The following is a 16,662-nucleotide window of genomic DNA, read 5'->3' as shown; positions in this document are numbered from 1 at the left end:
CAGGTCAGCATCAGTGGCAGCTGTATCCATGGAAATGACAGAAGCGTTTCTAGGAATGTTGACAGGCGTAGATATTGAAGAACTGGAGCGATCAGCCCAACTACTACCAAGATCAGAAACGAGGTTCTCCATCCGGCAATTGACCACACCCCAAACCAAGAGCAACAAACCAGAGAGGCCGCGCGAGGAATAACCAAGACTCGCAGTGTGATACCAAACCGGTAGAGCTTCGCCCTGGGATAACCCAAAGAGGACAGGGCGAAACACCCTCAGACCGCCCTTGTCAATTTAGCGTAAGGTTTCGATCGCTTAAATATTCATGGAAAAAGTAATTTTCTCTCTCATATCGTAAGCACTGGAGTCACAAAAGACAAAGAGTACATACGCGCCCCTGCTAAAGGTAACATACACACATGCATAAACTTTCTTTCATCTCGAGTTTCAGAGTAACTACAAGAGCTACTATCTTCGAGACATTACTTTTACAGCTAAAATACGTAGCATTTACGGGTACATAACTGAAGAAAAACTAATTCAAAAGAAAAGCGGCTATAGAAAAATTAATGCGGTCCTGGATTCTCATTTTAAAACCTGTTAACTCAGTGGTACGGATAAAATTACAGGTAGCACATTCCACAACTTAAGTGATAAGTAAAAAAAAAATTAAGACCATAACTGGTTGTGCTAGGTTTATTGAAGGACAGAATGTAACTTCCGCGAAGACCATGAGAAGAAAACCGGAGAGAAATCTTGGTTATTTTTCATATAAAGTAGCAGGAAAATCGTTCAAAAACAGACTTTTATACAGAAATCTGAAAAAAAATTTGAATGCACTTATTGCATAGATATGTAGAGTTTGACCTTAGTAAGAACAAGAACAATTACGAAAGGCCAGTTTTTGCTACGAAGATAACAGCGGAAAAAGCACTACTTTGTCACGAATTTTCTATGATAAAAACTTGCTCAGAAATCAAAAGTCTACGTTAACAGCACACACCAGGGTTACTGCTAAGTATCTGGCTAGAAATCGTCTTCTCACTTTTTCCTCCTTTAGCGCTTCAGCCATTTGATGAGGGCCAGTCTCGTGCTTCTCAAGTTGCCTCGTTCATGCCCAACATGAATTCTGAGTAATTCTGCCATTCCACGACAAGGGAACAGCCCCGATTCTCATTTCAAAGACTTTTTATAAGTGTCGGGCCACCCAGTCCTACCAGCAAAATACAGCATCGATTGGCGTTTTTTAGCTTCCAAATCACGCCTAATTTGTATCGGTAGGTGCTGGAATTTGTCCACAGAAAGGCCAGAGAGACAAGTTCACTCGTGAACCGCCATGTTTACAACAGAGCATTTTAGGCGTATCAGTCTGCACGAAACCATCTCTCACCTCTGTCTCGAGAAGACCAGACACACGCTCGGTTTTTGCGTTACGTTTATGCCTGTACAATCAACTGAAATGTCAATTGCTGGTAAAAACCAGCATATTAATTTTTTTGCTAGGCTAGGTATCGGAGTGCCAGAACATTTACGCAAGCGCTGACGTAATGTTTGAACAAGAGAGAAAAACGCAGTACCTCCAGACATCCGGCGCTGGAGCGTCGTACCAAACGAGTCATCCCGGGATTTCGGCTCGTGCGATCACTTTTGGACGCAGTTGGCCCTTCGCTGCTTTCTGCTACCGACCTTGCCTCCCGGTACGGCATTGAGGGAGGGATATGTCGGCCCCTAAACCATAAAAGACAAATCCCACGCCTACTCACAGCTCCAAACCGCCCTTGTCAATTTAGAGTAAGAATTCGATGGCTTAAATATACAAGGGAAAAGTCATTTTATCTGCCATGTGGTAAGCACCGAAGTCTCAGATTACAAAGTGTGCGCACGCGCCCTGCTAAAGGTAACATACATACATGTATGCATGCATAAACTTTATTTCATCTTGAGAATTTCAGAATAACTACAAGAGCTAATATCTTGGAGACATTACATTTACAGATAAAATACATAGCATATACAGATACATACTAACTACATGATATTTAAAGATATATTAATTAAAAAGAAAAGCCGCTGCCAGGATTCGCACAGATTTTTGGTTGCAAAATTAAAGACGTTTTCCAGACTTAATTAAGCTTTTTCCAAAATGCTAATTTCTTTTTCTAGACCCAAGTTTAGTATCTATAGTTTTTGCCATGATGCACTGTGAACATACAGTAACCACGATGCAGTGCTGGCGTAAACGTAAGTAAGAAAGATTTGAGACTTCTCGGTCTGCGATTGAATATTAATGTTTTCGCCAAAGACGAAATTTTAAATAAGATTGGACTATCTGAAAAATTTCACTTAACAATAATGCACTTGTTTCAGTTTTCAAAACAAAAAATTCTCCAGACGTTTTACCATTTTCCCAAACTTTATCTTTATTTTCCAGACTTTTTCCAGGTCTGGAAAACTGGTTTGCAAATTTCCAGACTTTTTCAAGAATTCAAGACTCGAACGAACGCTGCGCTGTACGAAATGCGGCCCTGGATTCTCTTTTGAAACCAGTAAACTCAGTGAGAGGGATAAAATCAGGTTGGTTATTTAATAGTAATACATAAAGCAGCATATTAAATATCATACCGCGCACCGGTGGCTCAGTTGGTTGAGCACCGGACTGTCACGCGGGAGGTCGCGAGTTCAACTCCGGCCGGACCAACACTCTCAGGGTCTTTAAATAACTGAGGAGAAAGTGCTGCCTTTGTAACTACATCTGCAAATGGTTAGACTTTCAAGTCTTCTCGGATAAGGACGATAAGTGTTGTGGTCGTCTTCTGTTGTGTATCATGGTTGGGAGGGTAAAAAGGGGCCACAGTAATTGGTGCAAGCTGTTGTGGCGCTCTGCCAGCTTGACTGGCAAAGTTAATAAAACAGTTAACCTAGCAACCTTTGTGGCTCCTTAGTATATTTGTATTTTCTTCTCCCTTTTTCCTTCGGCGGCGCTTCAGCCATTTGATGAGAGCCAGTCTCGTGCTTCTCAAGTTGCCTCGTTCATACCCAAAAGGAATTCTGGGTAATATTGCCATTCCATGACAAGAGAAGACTCATAGATTTTTCTTATAAGTGTCGGGCCACCCAGTCCTAACGGAAAAATACAGCATCGATGGAAGTTTTAAGCTTTGGAAACTTGCCCAAATTCTGTCGGTAGGTCGTGGAATTCCTCTACAGAAAAGCCAGAGAGACAACTTCACTCGTGAACCACAATGTTAACAACAAAGCATTTTAGGCGTCCCAGTCTGCACTAAACCATCTCTCACCTCTGTCTCGAGAAGACCAGACAAGCACGGTTCTTACGTTACGCTTATGCGCGGCTGCAGAATCAATTAAAATATCAAGTCCTTGTTAAAACCAGCATCCTTTTTTGGTATACTACGTATCAAGCTCGACTCCATAGCTCTTGTCTTTTGCACATAATAGCTCTGGCAAACCCTGATACAAAGTGTCTTCTCACTGGATTTCGTAAAGAACAATGACAAGTGTCTCTAATTGGTTCACTCATTTTAGCACGAGTAGAGAACAGGCGCCGTAAGGTTCACATAGCCAATTGTTAAAATTATCTTGATATCAGCAGGCGAGTCAGAAATTTAAAGAAAACGACAAAACGTTTGAAATTACAAGACATGTTTCGACAGAAACTTCTGTCATCTTCAGTTGATTAATGAACAAAGCGTTAAGTTGAATTTATAAGTCGGAAAAAGTGCTAATTATGCCAGTAACAACGGAATGTACATAAAACGTGACAATGTGAGAATTAAAAGGATAGTTTTAGATTTACGTAAGGTAGTTGTTGATTAAGAGAAGGTTGTTCTCTTTGAATATGAAAAGCCTCTTTTATCTTGAGTTGAAAAGTCGTAGAGGCGTGATATAAAATATGGAAGCAGTCCCCTGAAGACGGGGCGCGACATTGTTCGGAATTCTGTAGGTGTTTGAAAATGTGAGAGGCCCTATCACTGACTAAAGTGCTCACGCACGCGTGTGGAAAAATGCCGGGTTGTTTCGCCGACATAACAGGCATTACAGCCCGCACATGCAAACTTATAAACCACACGTGAACAAAGCCCGCCAGGGATAGGGTCTTTTTCATTTAAAATTACAGTTAAAATTAAGCCAATGCAGTGGTTTTACCTGGGATATTTGGGGGGCGGGGGAGGGGAGAGGAAGAGTCTCCAGGGAGGTTTGCAGGAGTATTTGCTTCAGTTGCTTCTTCTTCCCTCCCTCCCATATTTTGGGGTAAGTACCAGTCTACATTTCACATACTGGTTTTTCGCTCCTTTTGGGAGCAGGGTTGGCATAATGGTGATACATGTAGCGCTCGCCGACCACCAATGGGACCCAGGTCGATTCTGGACTCGTGGCCATATATGGGTTAAGTTGTTGTTGATTCTTTACTCTGCTCCAAGATGTTTTTCTCTGGGATCTCTGGTTTTCTCCTCTGCTCAAAAACCAACACTTCTAATTCGATCGGGTGCAGGCAGGCGCCATGGATGTATTTCCTAAATGCTATAAATAAATAATGAAGTATCACTTACACCAAGTAATGAGACACCAATTAGTTGCAAACGCCCGAACAAATATTAAAATTATAAACAAAAAGTGTTTTGGTACTTTCAGAGTCGTTCTGCCGAGAATAAAGGCAATTTAATTCAATTAACTTGATTAATCAACCTTTTATGTGGACTGAAACACCAGTTCATGAACTGCCTGTCAAAGAAACACTCGGAAAAAATCTGCCCGCGATACAACACACGACTTAGAGTTATAAACATCATGGCCTGCCTTTGTGATAGTCTTTAAGGAGATGTGAGGACGTGAGCCAGTGAATCTGAGCGAAAGAGCTTCGCGGCAGCAAAAATATAATGGCGAAAGCGATTTTCCCCAGTCAGGTTCACTCAAGCAAGTGCTGCTTTGGTCCTCTTTGCCCTTCCCTTAGCGTAGCCGCTTCTCCTTCCTCCCCTCCTCCTTTATGAAGTTTCTTTACCCTCCGCGAATAGGCCCGGTTTCGAAGTTCAGCAAGGAACTGGGGCGAGTTTCAAATTTTAAGTAATCGATAAATTGGCACCATCACATGAAAGATAACATTGAGATTGGTCGTGTGACCAAGTTCGATTCTTTTAGGTTGAACATAGACCGAGTTAGCAGCGCAAGGTGACACACGCTGACACCAACCCGGTGTGGCCAACACATCATGCATGCGCACAACCATGGACAGCTGTTTCGGCCTTTGGGCCTCATCAGCATGGCGTAGCTAACATACCAGGCGGGTGTGTTTAGCACCCCTTTAAGTGGCAGCTTCACATGTTGGCCACACCGGGTTGGTGTTAGCGTGTGTCACCTTGCTTTTATTGTACTCGAGGTTGCGTGATTTCCTACACTAAATCAACAGGGAAAAAGCACTTGCTGTGACTGGTAACACGTTTAGAGGCTGCTGTGGAATGGTGAGTAAGACAAGGCAGTTTACATGAGATTTCTGTGTTCAAATTTAGTGGCCAAATAGTCGCAAAACTCTTTGTGGAAGTTGGTGCCCATATGCTCAGTAAAAAACTGACACGGGGTCACCCACTAAACATTAGACCAATGTCAGGAATATGCAACTTAAAATATGATAGTCAATAATGATAATAAAATGACAGGGTTTCATTAGAATTTCAGACAGTCATAATCCCCTCCCTCTCTCCCCCAACCACCCCCCCCCCCACCCAACCCTCAAACATTAAACCAAACATGAATTTAGAGTAGAATTATATACTTGCCAGCATTTAAGCAGGGTGCGATAGAAAGGTGGGAGGCTTTCTAGGCATAGGTATTTAACATCGTACTGGCATTTCGTCAGGAAGGAGAGGCCACCGTAATGAAATGTTGTGAATTCGGGAATTAATTTCCATACAGCGTCAGTTATTTGCTTGATCCAAGCTATTTTGAGCGCTTTAACCATAATTTCGAAATCCACCATCTTGAGGCCGTCGTGACTGATATCGTTAATAACAGACTAATGTCTTCTTATTTTTGCCGGTTTCCCTTCCCAGATAAAATCAAATATAAGCTTATTAATTTCTTTTATAAAATCATCGGGTACAACAAAGTACTGAAGAAGATTATCATGTTGAAAACCAAATAATTTGGAACAAAAGCAGGATTTTGATCCGTGGTCAACCTATATTTTATGAAAAATGGTTCAAAGACCAATTCATTTATATTAACGACCTTCTTGACACTGATTGCACCTTTCTTTCCCTAAATGAAATAAAACATAAATGTCGTATTAGAATCCCTTTCAAGCTATTTTATGACCTAACTAGCGCTATTCCGATGGAATGGAAGAGGTCACTCATCTCCTTCATGTGATGCCACCTTGACGCGGTGAGGGAGCTTGCGTGCCTCTATGACCCTGTGAGATTTATCGGTGGGGCTTAAGCTCCCGGCAGGTCTAACCAAGGCGAGCAGCTTACAGGGAAGAGGAGACACGAAATGCAGCACCCGGCACCCGGGACCATGTCCCAGCTATGGGTTAATAGCTAGGGCAGGAGGGGCTCGACAGCCTCGGTTGGCCACCCTCCTAGGAGAAGGATACTCCAAAATTAAACCAGCCACTCGTTGGGCCAGGCACCCACCTGTGGTTACCAATTTACTGACTCCGAAAGCCACGAGAAAACTTAACTGTAATTGCTCAGCCAGTCATCAGCCTTAGGACGTTCCTGGACGCATGACGGAAAGGAGACAAACGGAGAGGATCTTTCGACTCGACTGTGCTGGAACGACTGGCCAGACGAAGAACCAACAACTCCATAAGCAACAGTCTGTGAAGAAACTCAAAGTGTCCAAGCCATTGATAATTTCCACCTATAATGTGCGTACCCTCCATCAAAAGGGCAAGCTGCATCAGCTGACCACAGGGTGCAGCCAACAACATATAGATATTGTTGGCATCCAGGAAAACCGCTGGAAAACAGACAAATCCATTGACCAACACTAGACATCAGATGGCGATTGGCTCCTCGCGTATTCCTTTGCCGCTGTAGAGAGGCAAGGATGAGTCGGAAAACGTCTCACCCAGGAGGTGAACAAGTACTTGCGCACAGTTGAGAAGGTGTCTGAGAGGATCATCGTTGCGTATCTTGAAGTCAACCCTGCGCTGACTGTAGTCAGCGCCCACTGAGGCTGCAACCACAGAGGACAAAGCAGACTTCTACGACAAGCTGCAGGATGCCATTGAGAGCGTCCTCCACCATAACGTCATAGTCGTGACTGGTGACGTTAATGCCAGAATTGGTCAAGATAGCCATGTCGCCAACCCAAGGGTCATTGGAAAACACACCTACCATGACAGCACCAACACAAATGGCGAGCTCCTTGTCGGCTTCTGTGAGCATAACAACCTTCGACCAACACAGTTCCGATTCCCACAACCTAAACATCGCATGTGGACATGGGAGCACACGTCTGCATGGTCAACACGCCCAACTTGCCAACATAATCATCAATGCCAAGTGGCTGAACTCAGTTAGGAACTGTAGAGCTTGTGGGACAGTTGAAATAGGTTCTGACCACCGCATTGTCAGCGTAACTATCAAGATCCGCCTGCGCATACAGGGTGCTAATCCAGTTAAGCGCAAAAGGTTTTGATTGGAAAATGCTGGATCACAGCCAACTTTGATCGCAGAAGCAGTGAACGGGCAGAACTTCGGTGATGCATTTCCCGAACTAGTTAACCAATATAATAAATGCCTCCAAATTCCACCCTTGAGCTCTTTCCGAAAAGAATCTTATGCTCTTCCTGTTTTTCTCAATGAGGCTTATCTATCTCTGATTGGTGACTGTCAACAATGATGCTTTACCTCTTCAGTTGATATTAACTGAAGCAGAGCAGACCTTGAGTTTGGTCCTCAAATCAACACACTTATTTCTGAAATTTTTAGTAAACATAACGAAGGAAGAAACATCAAGTCTGATCGTTTGAACAGGTGAAGGAGCAGAACATCTCTAGAGTTAATGCATTTCCGTTTTTAACCAAGATAAATGCCTGTAGACTCCATGCACCCTTGAGCTCTCCGATTCAGAAACGACAAGGGATCTATGCCTGCTTTTTCAAGGTGATATTTATCTGCACACTGTATGCAGACGTTAACTTTCTGGCTTGTTGACCTGTCAAGTTTCAATCCTGACTGTGCTATACAATACAGCTCCCTTCTAAGGTCATCTCAATTAAAAATCTCCGCCGCGTTCAGAGCTTTTAAAGAAAGCAGTGAAACGTGTTGTAGGATTTTAATTATGAGCAAATCAGCACACGAAATATTTGCTCCACTTAAAAACTCAACGGAGACCGACTCCTAGGTCGAAAATATATTCGGAAGGAACATACACTCTTCCCTGTTTTTTTTTCTGATTGAAGCATGTCTGCCTCTCATTGGTGACTGTCAGAAGCGTCACGTTGAATGTATTTAACACGCCTTGTTATTTTCTGAAGCAGAGACGACCTTGAGCATCCTTAAATCAACAAACTGATTGCTTCAAAAACGAGCTTCTGCGCTTAAGTAAACTAACGTAACAAAGGGAAAGATACCAAGTTTGATCGTATGCGCAGGCGAGGGCGCACAACATCTGTAAAAGGTAATGCATTTTCTTCTTTAACTGTAGACTCCACCTTTGAGCTCTCAGATTCCACAAGAAAGTGATCTGTGCCTGTTTTGTCAGGGTGATATTTGCCCGATGTGCATTTAACTTAAGACTTATCAAATCAAGTATTTAGCCGTACTCCGATACTAACAATGTATTGCCATTGTGGAAACCAATGAGGGGAACTTGACTCCCGCATCCTATCCAAAATATATACCCTTGGACAAAGGAACCACTTTTTACCAGTCATCCCGGAAAAAATAGGCAATGAATATTATGAGGCATTACTCGTTACTGAACTTATTGAGTCCTCCAGGCCGAGTCTGTAAACCTTACTGCCATGTCAGACAAATTTCCTAGCGAGATGGACTTGGTTATTACGAGTAGGTTTTTTTCCTTTCCCCAATCGTTTTTATCGCCCCCTGCTAACCTAATACGGCCTAAGGCTGTCGCCAAACATGATTTGAATCTATATACGAAATTTTACTACGAAGGTCTGTTTTACCGAACAAAACTAGTAGGTCGAAAATAAAACTGAATCAAAGAATGTTGTTATCATTGCAAACACAGACTGCAATCAGCGGCGTATGTAGAGTAGAGAAAGAACAGTGGAACTGAGTTGTGGTATTAAATGTAAGAAATTAAACAAGAATAATTTGCTCCACTGAATAAACTCATCAGGGGCTGAATCTACAAGCGTAGTTCTTCATGTTTATCTCACTGAAGCATATCTGCTTCTTAGTGATAAGTGACTGTCAAAAATGACACGGTGAATGTATTTCAGTGACACGCCTTGTCTTTTGATGAAGCAGGGACTCGACGTCGAGGGTCGTTAAATCGACCAACCTTCTTTGTTCAAAATCCATTACAGTAAAACATAATTAATAACCAAGGAAACAGATACCAACTCGGATCGCAGGAGCAGTGAACCGGCAGAACTTCGGTAGTGCATTTCCCGAACTAGTTAACCAATATAATAAATGCCTCCAAATTTCACCCTTGAGCTCTTTCCGACTATCAAGCGACAAGCATTGATCTGTGTCACTCTTTCACCGTGATATTTGCCTGCACACTCCATAAGCGTCTCTAGTCTTATCCTGCTACAACACTGCCATTGCCGGAAAGCTTTGATTAGTGCAAAGTTTGCATTTATGTTACGGCTCTAAAGAGACAAATGAAAGTTAGCAAAAATATCTCTGAACAGATATTACAGATGGGAAGGACTTCGCAGTCAGTTAACTGCGAAATGTACCTCTACATATATAATGGAATCAGTCACTTCGCGATTAATTAACTGCGAAATGTTTGAAATGACTTCGCGAAAAATTAACTGCGAAATGGTCGTCTGTATATATATATATATATATATATATATATATATATATATATATATATATATATATATATATATAAAAGCAGTGTACGGTTGGTTGACCTAACGATGAACTCCCAGTAAGAGAATCCACAGGATACAATGTCTCGACGCGAATTTGTAGTTAAGTGTACGTAAGGAAAAGCGACGAAGAGGCAAACTCTTGACTGTTCTGGACGAAGTTTAATGCGACGTTTCGGCCGTTCGGCCTTCTTCAGGTTAAAAATTAAAAACTAAAAAAAACTATTTACAATGAGTGCAAATCACAAAAACAGCAGCTTATATATACAGAGCAGAAATATTGAAATTAAGGAAACGAAACAAAACAAAGGTCAAAGCTACAAGGTGACATGGATTTGACAATCAAAGACAAATAAAGAACTATAACAAAAGGTCTAAATTCCAAGGTGACATAGATTTAACAATCAAAAACAAATAACTATAGGTGACATATCGATAAAAATGCATCGTATTGGGAAAATGTCAACTCACAACTACTCAATTGTAGTAATTAATGCGGTGTTTCGATCTAGATTCCCGCCTTTTATTAAGACCATGAGGATTAAGGGTAAATAATTGCGCAGTCCAATAGGCCTCCCTAGTGAGTAACAATTGTTCAAGATGTAAAGCATTTTCAAAAGACCTAATTTGTTCGATAATGATGAAATTGATTTGTGAAATTTCATGTTCAGAGTTATTATAGTGGATAGCCAATTCACAAGTTCTTTTGTTCTTCAGCATGTTGTGAATTGGCTATCCACTATAATAACTCTGAACATGAAATTTCACAAATCAATTTCATCATTATCGAACAAATTAGGTCTTTTGAAAATTCTTTACATCTTGAACAATTGTTACTCACTAGGGAGGCCTATTGGACTGCGCAATTATTTACCCTTAATCCTCATGGTCTTAATAAAAGGCGGGAATCTAGATCGAAACACCGCATTAATTACTACAATTGAGTAGTTGTGAGTTGACATTTTCCCAATACGATGCATTTTTATCGATATGTCACCTATAGTTATTTGTTTTTGATTGTTAAATCTATGTCACCTTGGAATTTAGACCTTTTGTTATAGTTCTTTATTTGTCTTTGATTGTCAAATCCATGTCACCTTGTAGCTTTGACCTTTGTTTTGTTTCGTTTCCTTAATTTCAATATTTCTGCTCTGTATATATAAGCTGCTGTTTTTGTGATTTGCACTCATTGTAAATAGTTTTTTTTAGTTTTTAATTTTTAACCTGAAGAAGGCCGAACGGCCGAAACGTCGCATTAAACTTCGTCCAGAACAGTCAAGAGTTTGCCTCTTCGTCGCTTTTCCTTACGTACACTTAACTATATATGTCTGCAGTCTGTCTGCAGTTAGATATAGCTCTTTGGCATTACAAAGCTTTTGCTTTCATGTTCAAATTGAGCACTCTACTAGGATGAGTCATTGCCGCTTGCAATTGCGCATGCTCACTAGCTCGCTAGTTTGAGCACTCTGGCATGACTTGGATGTACCACATGTGTGGGACATCTGGGGTGGCTTTATAGCTTAACCTCCATCCTAGACATCAGCACTGCACTGATGAGGCCCAGGCCTTTCATCAGGTTATCGTTGGGCTAACCCAGGGCGAAGCCCTATCAGTCTGTTTTTTCACTTGTGCTATTGCTGTATTGGTCATTTTGTGGCCTTTGCAGTAGTATGGCAGGTAATGTTGTTGATCCCCAGCATAGCTGGGCGGACGTTTCCGAAACTGAAGAGAACATGGAAATTGCTGATATCCCGTCTTATGCCCAAATGGTTGGGCGTCGTCGACACTCCAGTGTGTCTAGTCAATCCAGTGTTGATTATATAATGAGGAATGCTGAACGTCTTACTGACGCAGAGAAGGATTCTATCCATCCGCTGAACATTTTGCCCGAGCGACCATGTACGGCACATTTTTCTCTTTCCGACAAGGACACTTCTTTATCCCAAGTGTTTGCCGATCTAAAGAACTGTGGTATCCGTGCTGCTGCGGTCAGATGTCTCCAACGCAATCCTAATGGCTTTGTTTCCGTGACGTTTTCCACCAGTGAGTACCGTGATCTCTTCCTTCGTAAATCTTCTTTTATCCGTCGTCATCGTAATTCATCTTCTACGTGTACCTTTGTTGTTGTGTATGATACTCCCTTCGAGCTTTCTGATGAAGCACTGGCCCATCGTCTCAGCCGCTATGGATCTGTCCTCGGCTTCCGCAGATGTAATCTACAGGGCTACGAGGGCATCAAGAATGGAACACGCGTTGCTAGAATGGAGCTATCTGAGTCGATTCCGTCCTTCCTACGCTTCGGCAGGAAGCTTCTTAGAGTCAAACACGAGGGACAGGTTCCTACTTGCAGAAAGTGCCATCTTCCTGATCATGTCGCAAAGGTGTGCCCTAACGTGATATGCTTTAACTGTGACCAACTGGGTCACACCTTCAGCGACTGTAAAGAAGAAATCAAGTGTAGTATTTGCAAAGAGGACGGCCACTACGCCATTGATTGTAAATTATCTTGGTGGCGGCGCCCTGAAAAAGTTGACACTGGTGATAATGATGCTGCTCCTGCTCCCCTTCCAGAGTCTCGACCGTCACAGTCTCCCCCGCAGCCTCCTCCTGATGAGCCTTCTTCCGATGGCCCGCCTCCTTCAATTCCTTTAAAGCAGTCTTTACCTGATATTCCTCCTTCACAGCCTCCTACGCAGTCTTCTCCTGATGTACTACCTCCTACACCTTCCTGTGTTCCCGTCTCATCGCAATCATCACTGTCGCCATCTTCTGGTCAACCTTCATCACTGTCCCAGAACACCCCAAAGCAGCCCTCCACACAACCCTCGCAGTCTTCCCAGTCTACACAGTTCTCTCAGTCATCACAAACTACGCAATCGTCTCAGTCCCTCCTTTCGCCTGTTGAATCGTCGTCCCTGTCTTCTCCTTTGTCCCAAGAGCCTTCTCTTCCGTCGAGCATCATTTCTGGCTCTCCTACTTTGTCTGATCTACACCTTGTCGCTGCAGCTGATTCGCAACGTTCTACTGCTTCTGATCAAGCTATTGCTGCGATGGAGATTCCTGAGGATCCTGGCCCTACATTTCCGCTGCGTTCATCACAGATTCCTATCCGTCCTCAACCTCTTCGAGTTGCACCGAAACGCAAGCCTGCCAGGCTAGACTTCACAGATGGTCCACCTGCGCGTAAATCAACGTCACCTATGCCGGTCAGTTCTAGTAAAAAGACTAAGAACCCTCACCCTTCATGACTTCCAAAATTCTTTCCTTAAATTCTCGTGGTTTCAGTAAGCTTTTCCAAGATTATCTCATATATAGTCTTCGTACCTCCTATGACGTTTTCTGTTTTCAGGAAACGAAGATTACTGATCCTGAGGTTTTCCGCGTTTTCTCTTGTGCCTGGCGTGGACCTTGTTTTTGGTCCCCTGCTGTAGGCAAACAAGGTGGTGTCCTTACTTGCCTTTCTGAATCTTTTTCCGGCAACGTCAGTTGCTGGAAAAGAGACACGTCGGGGAGGGTTGTTAGTCTTTTGTTAAAACTTGACGACCTAAGGATTAATTTAATTAACATTTATGCTCCCACCAACTTGGCCGAAAAGAAAGTGTTTTTCAGAAGTTTGCATGAATACTTTTTATCTTCTGATGTCTTAATAATTGCTGGTGATTATAATTGTTACGATCACAACCTTGATAAATTTGGCGGCAACTTTGTGCCTGCTAAGTGCCTTACTGATTTGCGTTCAGCCTTTTCTTTAATTGATGTCTGGCGCAAGCTACATCCGAGAGTGTGCCAGTGCACATGGTTTAATTCGGATTTTTCAATTGGTTCGCGTTTAGATAAATTTTTTGTTTCTAAGAACTTCATGCCTTCTGTTGTTTCTTGTGAAATCAACCCTTGTGTTTTTTCCGACCATGATTTTGTTTGTCTTTCCTTCCAGCCCACTGGGAATAACCTCCGTGGTCCTGGCATTTGGAAGTTTAATAATTCACTTTTGAATGATGATGTGTTTTGCGCCTATATTTCGAATTGTATCAATCATTTAGCCAATTGCTTACAACACTTTCCTTCGGTTAAAGTTTGGTGGGACTTTTTTAAAAACTCTATCCGCTCTGAGATCATTTTCTTTGCCAGGGAAAAGAGCAGGGATCTCTCGCACGAACGTGTTCTTTTAGTTAACCGGATTATTAAGCTAAAACGTCAGCTTACCTCTGGTAATCCTTCAGTTAGTCCTGAAATTTCCGAGCTCGAAAGTAAGCTTAAGGCTCTTACCTTGGAAAAGTTAGACGGTTCTAAAATCCGTTCTAGAGTTCAGTGGCTTGAGGAGGGAGAAAGGCCCACGCGATTTTTCTTTAAGCTTGAACGTGAACGCTTTGAGCGTAATATTGTTTCTTCTATTCTTAATTCTGATGATGTAGAGGTGTTCACGCGTGAAGAAATTGAACGTGCGCATGTGCGCTTCTATTCAGATCTTTTCACTGATGAGCCTATTGACGCGTTTTTTAAACAGCGTTGTTTAGAATCTGTTGAAAAGTCCCTTTCTCCTCCTCAACGCGCTTCGTGCGAGGGATCCTTGTCGCTTGACGAATTAACGAACTCTGTTAAGAGTCTTAATACCGGGAAGTCACCGGGATCTGACGGACTATCAGTTGAATTTTATCTTCATTTTTGGGAGACTTTGGGTCCCCTTTTACTCCGTGTTTCTAACCAGTGTTTCTCCGATGGCGAGCTTTGCGGCTCGATGAAAGGTAGCGTCACCCGGCTTATTTTTAAGAAACGTGGTGATATTAAGCACTTAAAAAACTGGCGGCCCATCTCTCTTTTGAATGTGGATTATAAGATTATTTCTAAAGCAATCACTTCTCGTCTTTCCAAGGTTCTTGAATATATTGTCCACCCTGATCAGACTTGCTCCGTTCCTGGCCGAAGTATTTTTTCTAATGTTACTCTTTTGCGTGATGTTTTGGACTACATTCAACGGACGGATGAATCCGCAATCTTAGTCAGCCTTGACCAAGAGAAAGCCTTTGACCGTGTCAACCGTTCCTTTCTCCTGCATCTTCTCCAGGTTTATGGTTTTGGACCTGAGTTTTGCCGGTGGATCTCAACATTTTACAATGGTGCCTTTATGCAGATTATCTTAAACGGTTGGCTATCTCAGAGGATTTCTCTTGCGCGTGGGGTGCGACAGGGGGACCCTTTGTCTCCCTTACTTTATGTCCTTTGTGTTGAGGTATTAGCGTCCCTCATTCGCCGTTGTCCAGGGGTTGAGGGGTTCCTCCTCCCTGGTGCCAGAGGGCGGCAAGCACGTGTTCGCTTGTATGCCGATGACACTACGACTGTACTCAAGGATCTTCGATCCTTGTCTAAGCTTTTCAGCTGTGTTAATGTCTATGAAAGGGGTACCGGTGCCAAACTGAATCGCACCAAAACTGAAGCAATGTGGCTGGGGGCCTGGAGGTTTCGTTCTGATGAACCTTTGGGCCTCACCTGGGTTAAGAAAATGAAAATCTTGGGGGTAGTGTTTGGCACCATCCCTACAGAGCACTTTAATTGGCAGCCTAAACTAGAGAAACTGGAGAAATCCCTCAATCTCTGGAAGTCGAGATCCCTATCCCTTCCCGGTAAGGCCCTAATTATCAATACACTTGGTTTGAGCAAGCTGCTTTACCTTGCTAGAGTTCTTACTCTCCCAAAATGGGTCATTGCGCAGGTTAATGCCTTGATCTGGCCCTTCTTATGGGGCTCAAAAATGGAGACGGTGAGTCGTAACACTTGCTTTTTGAAATTGAAATTTGGGGGTGTCAATCTTGACAATCTTGTCTTAAAGGCCCAGGCTTTGAGATTGGCGGGGATGGCCTCCGTGCTTAATTCCCCTGATGATTCTAGTTTTTTTCTATGTAAATACTTTTTGGGGCGTCGCTTGTCCTCTCTGCGTTCCGAATGGTCTTCCTTACGGGATAACTCCTCTCCCAGTGCTTCTTCTCCAACTCCCTTTTACGAGGCCTGTCTTGATACTCTATCCAGGGTGGGAGACAGTGCCCTAGTTTGTAAAACCTTGTATCAAAAGCTACTTTCAATCAACTCATCCCCGCCAATCTTGCCGCGTCAATGGTCCCAGGTCATTGGGCCAGGGTTCTCCCTCGATGGTCATTGGTCTCTCGTCCGGGACCCCTTCACTGAGAACTATAAGAACGATGTCTTTTGGCTTATTATCCTCCGCGGCGTCAAGGTGCGTGATTCCCTTTTCAATTGGGGTTGTATCTCATCTGGTCGCTGTGCGTCTTGTCCGCGACGAGAGACCATTGACCATTGCTTTTTAAATTGTCTAAGGGTCAAAAGAGTCTGGCTACACTTTGTGCCAGTTCTCTCCCTGTTGCTTGGTAGGCAGTTTGTTGCAAACCTTTTAACGGTTTTTTTCTTCCGCTGGCCCTCTCTTAGTGCTAAGAGGGCTCGGCTCGCGCGCCATTTGACGAAATCCATTCTTTATGGCATTTGGACCTTTCGAAACAGGGCCACTTTCTGCAACGGCAAAGAAGACCATCGTGCCATCATCCGTTATGTTTCCTATGATCTTAAGCAGAGAGTCTTCTTGGATTATAACTCTCTTTCTGAATCTCGCTTTCATGATG

General features: G+C 42.9%; 1 protein-coding gene across 1 annotated transcript in view; it reads left to right on the top strand.

Moving 5' to 3' along the window:
• The first annotated feature begins 8,589 nt into the window (after window positions 1-8,589).
• The window catches only part of LOC138001021 (uncharacterized), a 48,306-nt gene continuing 40,233 nt past the window's right edge, over window positions 8,590-16,662 (top strand). Inside the window, exon 1 of the mRNA XM_068847690.1 lies at window positions 8,590-8,637. The gene's annotated coding sequence lies outside the window, so the exon portion shown is untranslated. The remainder of the gene's footprint in view (window positions 8,638-16,662) is intronic.

This window comes from Montipora foliosa, chromosome 4, assembly GCF_036669935.1.
Source record: "Montipora foliosa isolate CH-2021 chromosome 4, ASM3666993v2, whole genome shotgun sequence".
Classification (NCBI taxonomy): domain Eukaryota; kingdom Metazoa; phylum Cnidaria; class Anthozoa; order Scleractinia; family Acroporidae; genus Montipora; species Montipora foliosa.
Note: the sequence above shows the minus strand (reverse complement) of the source record. Positions and strands in the feature narration are given on the sequence as shown.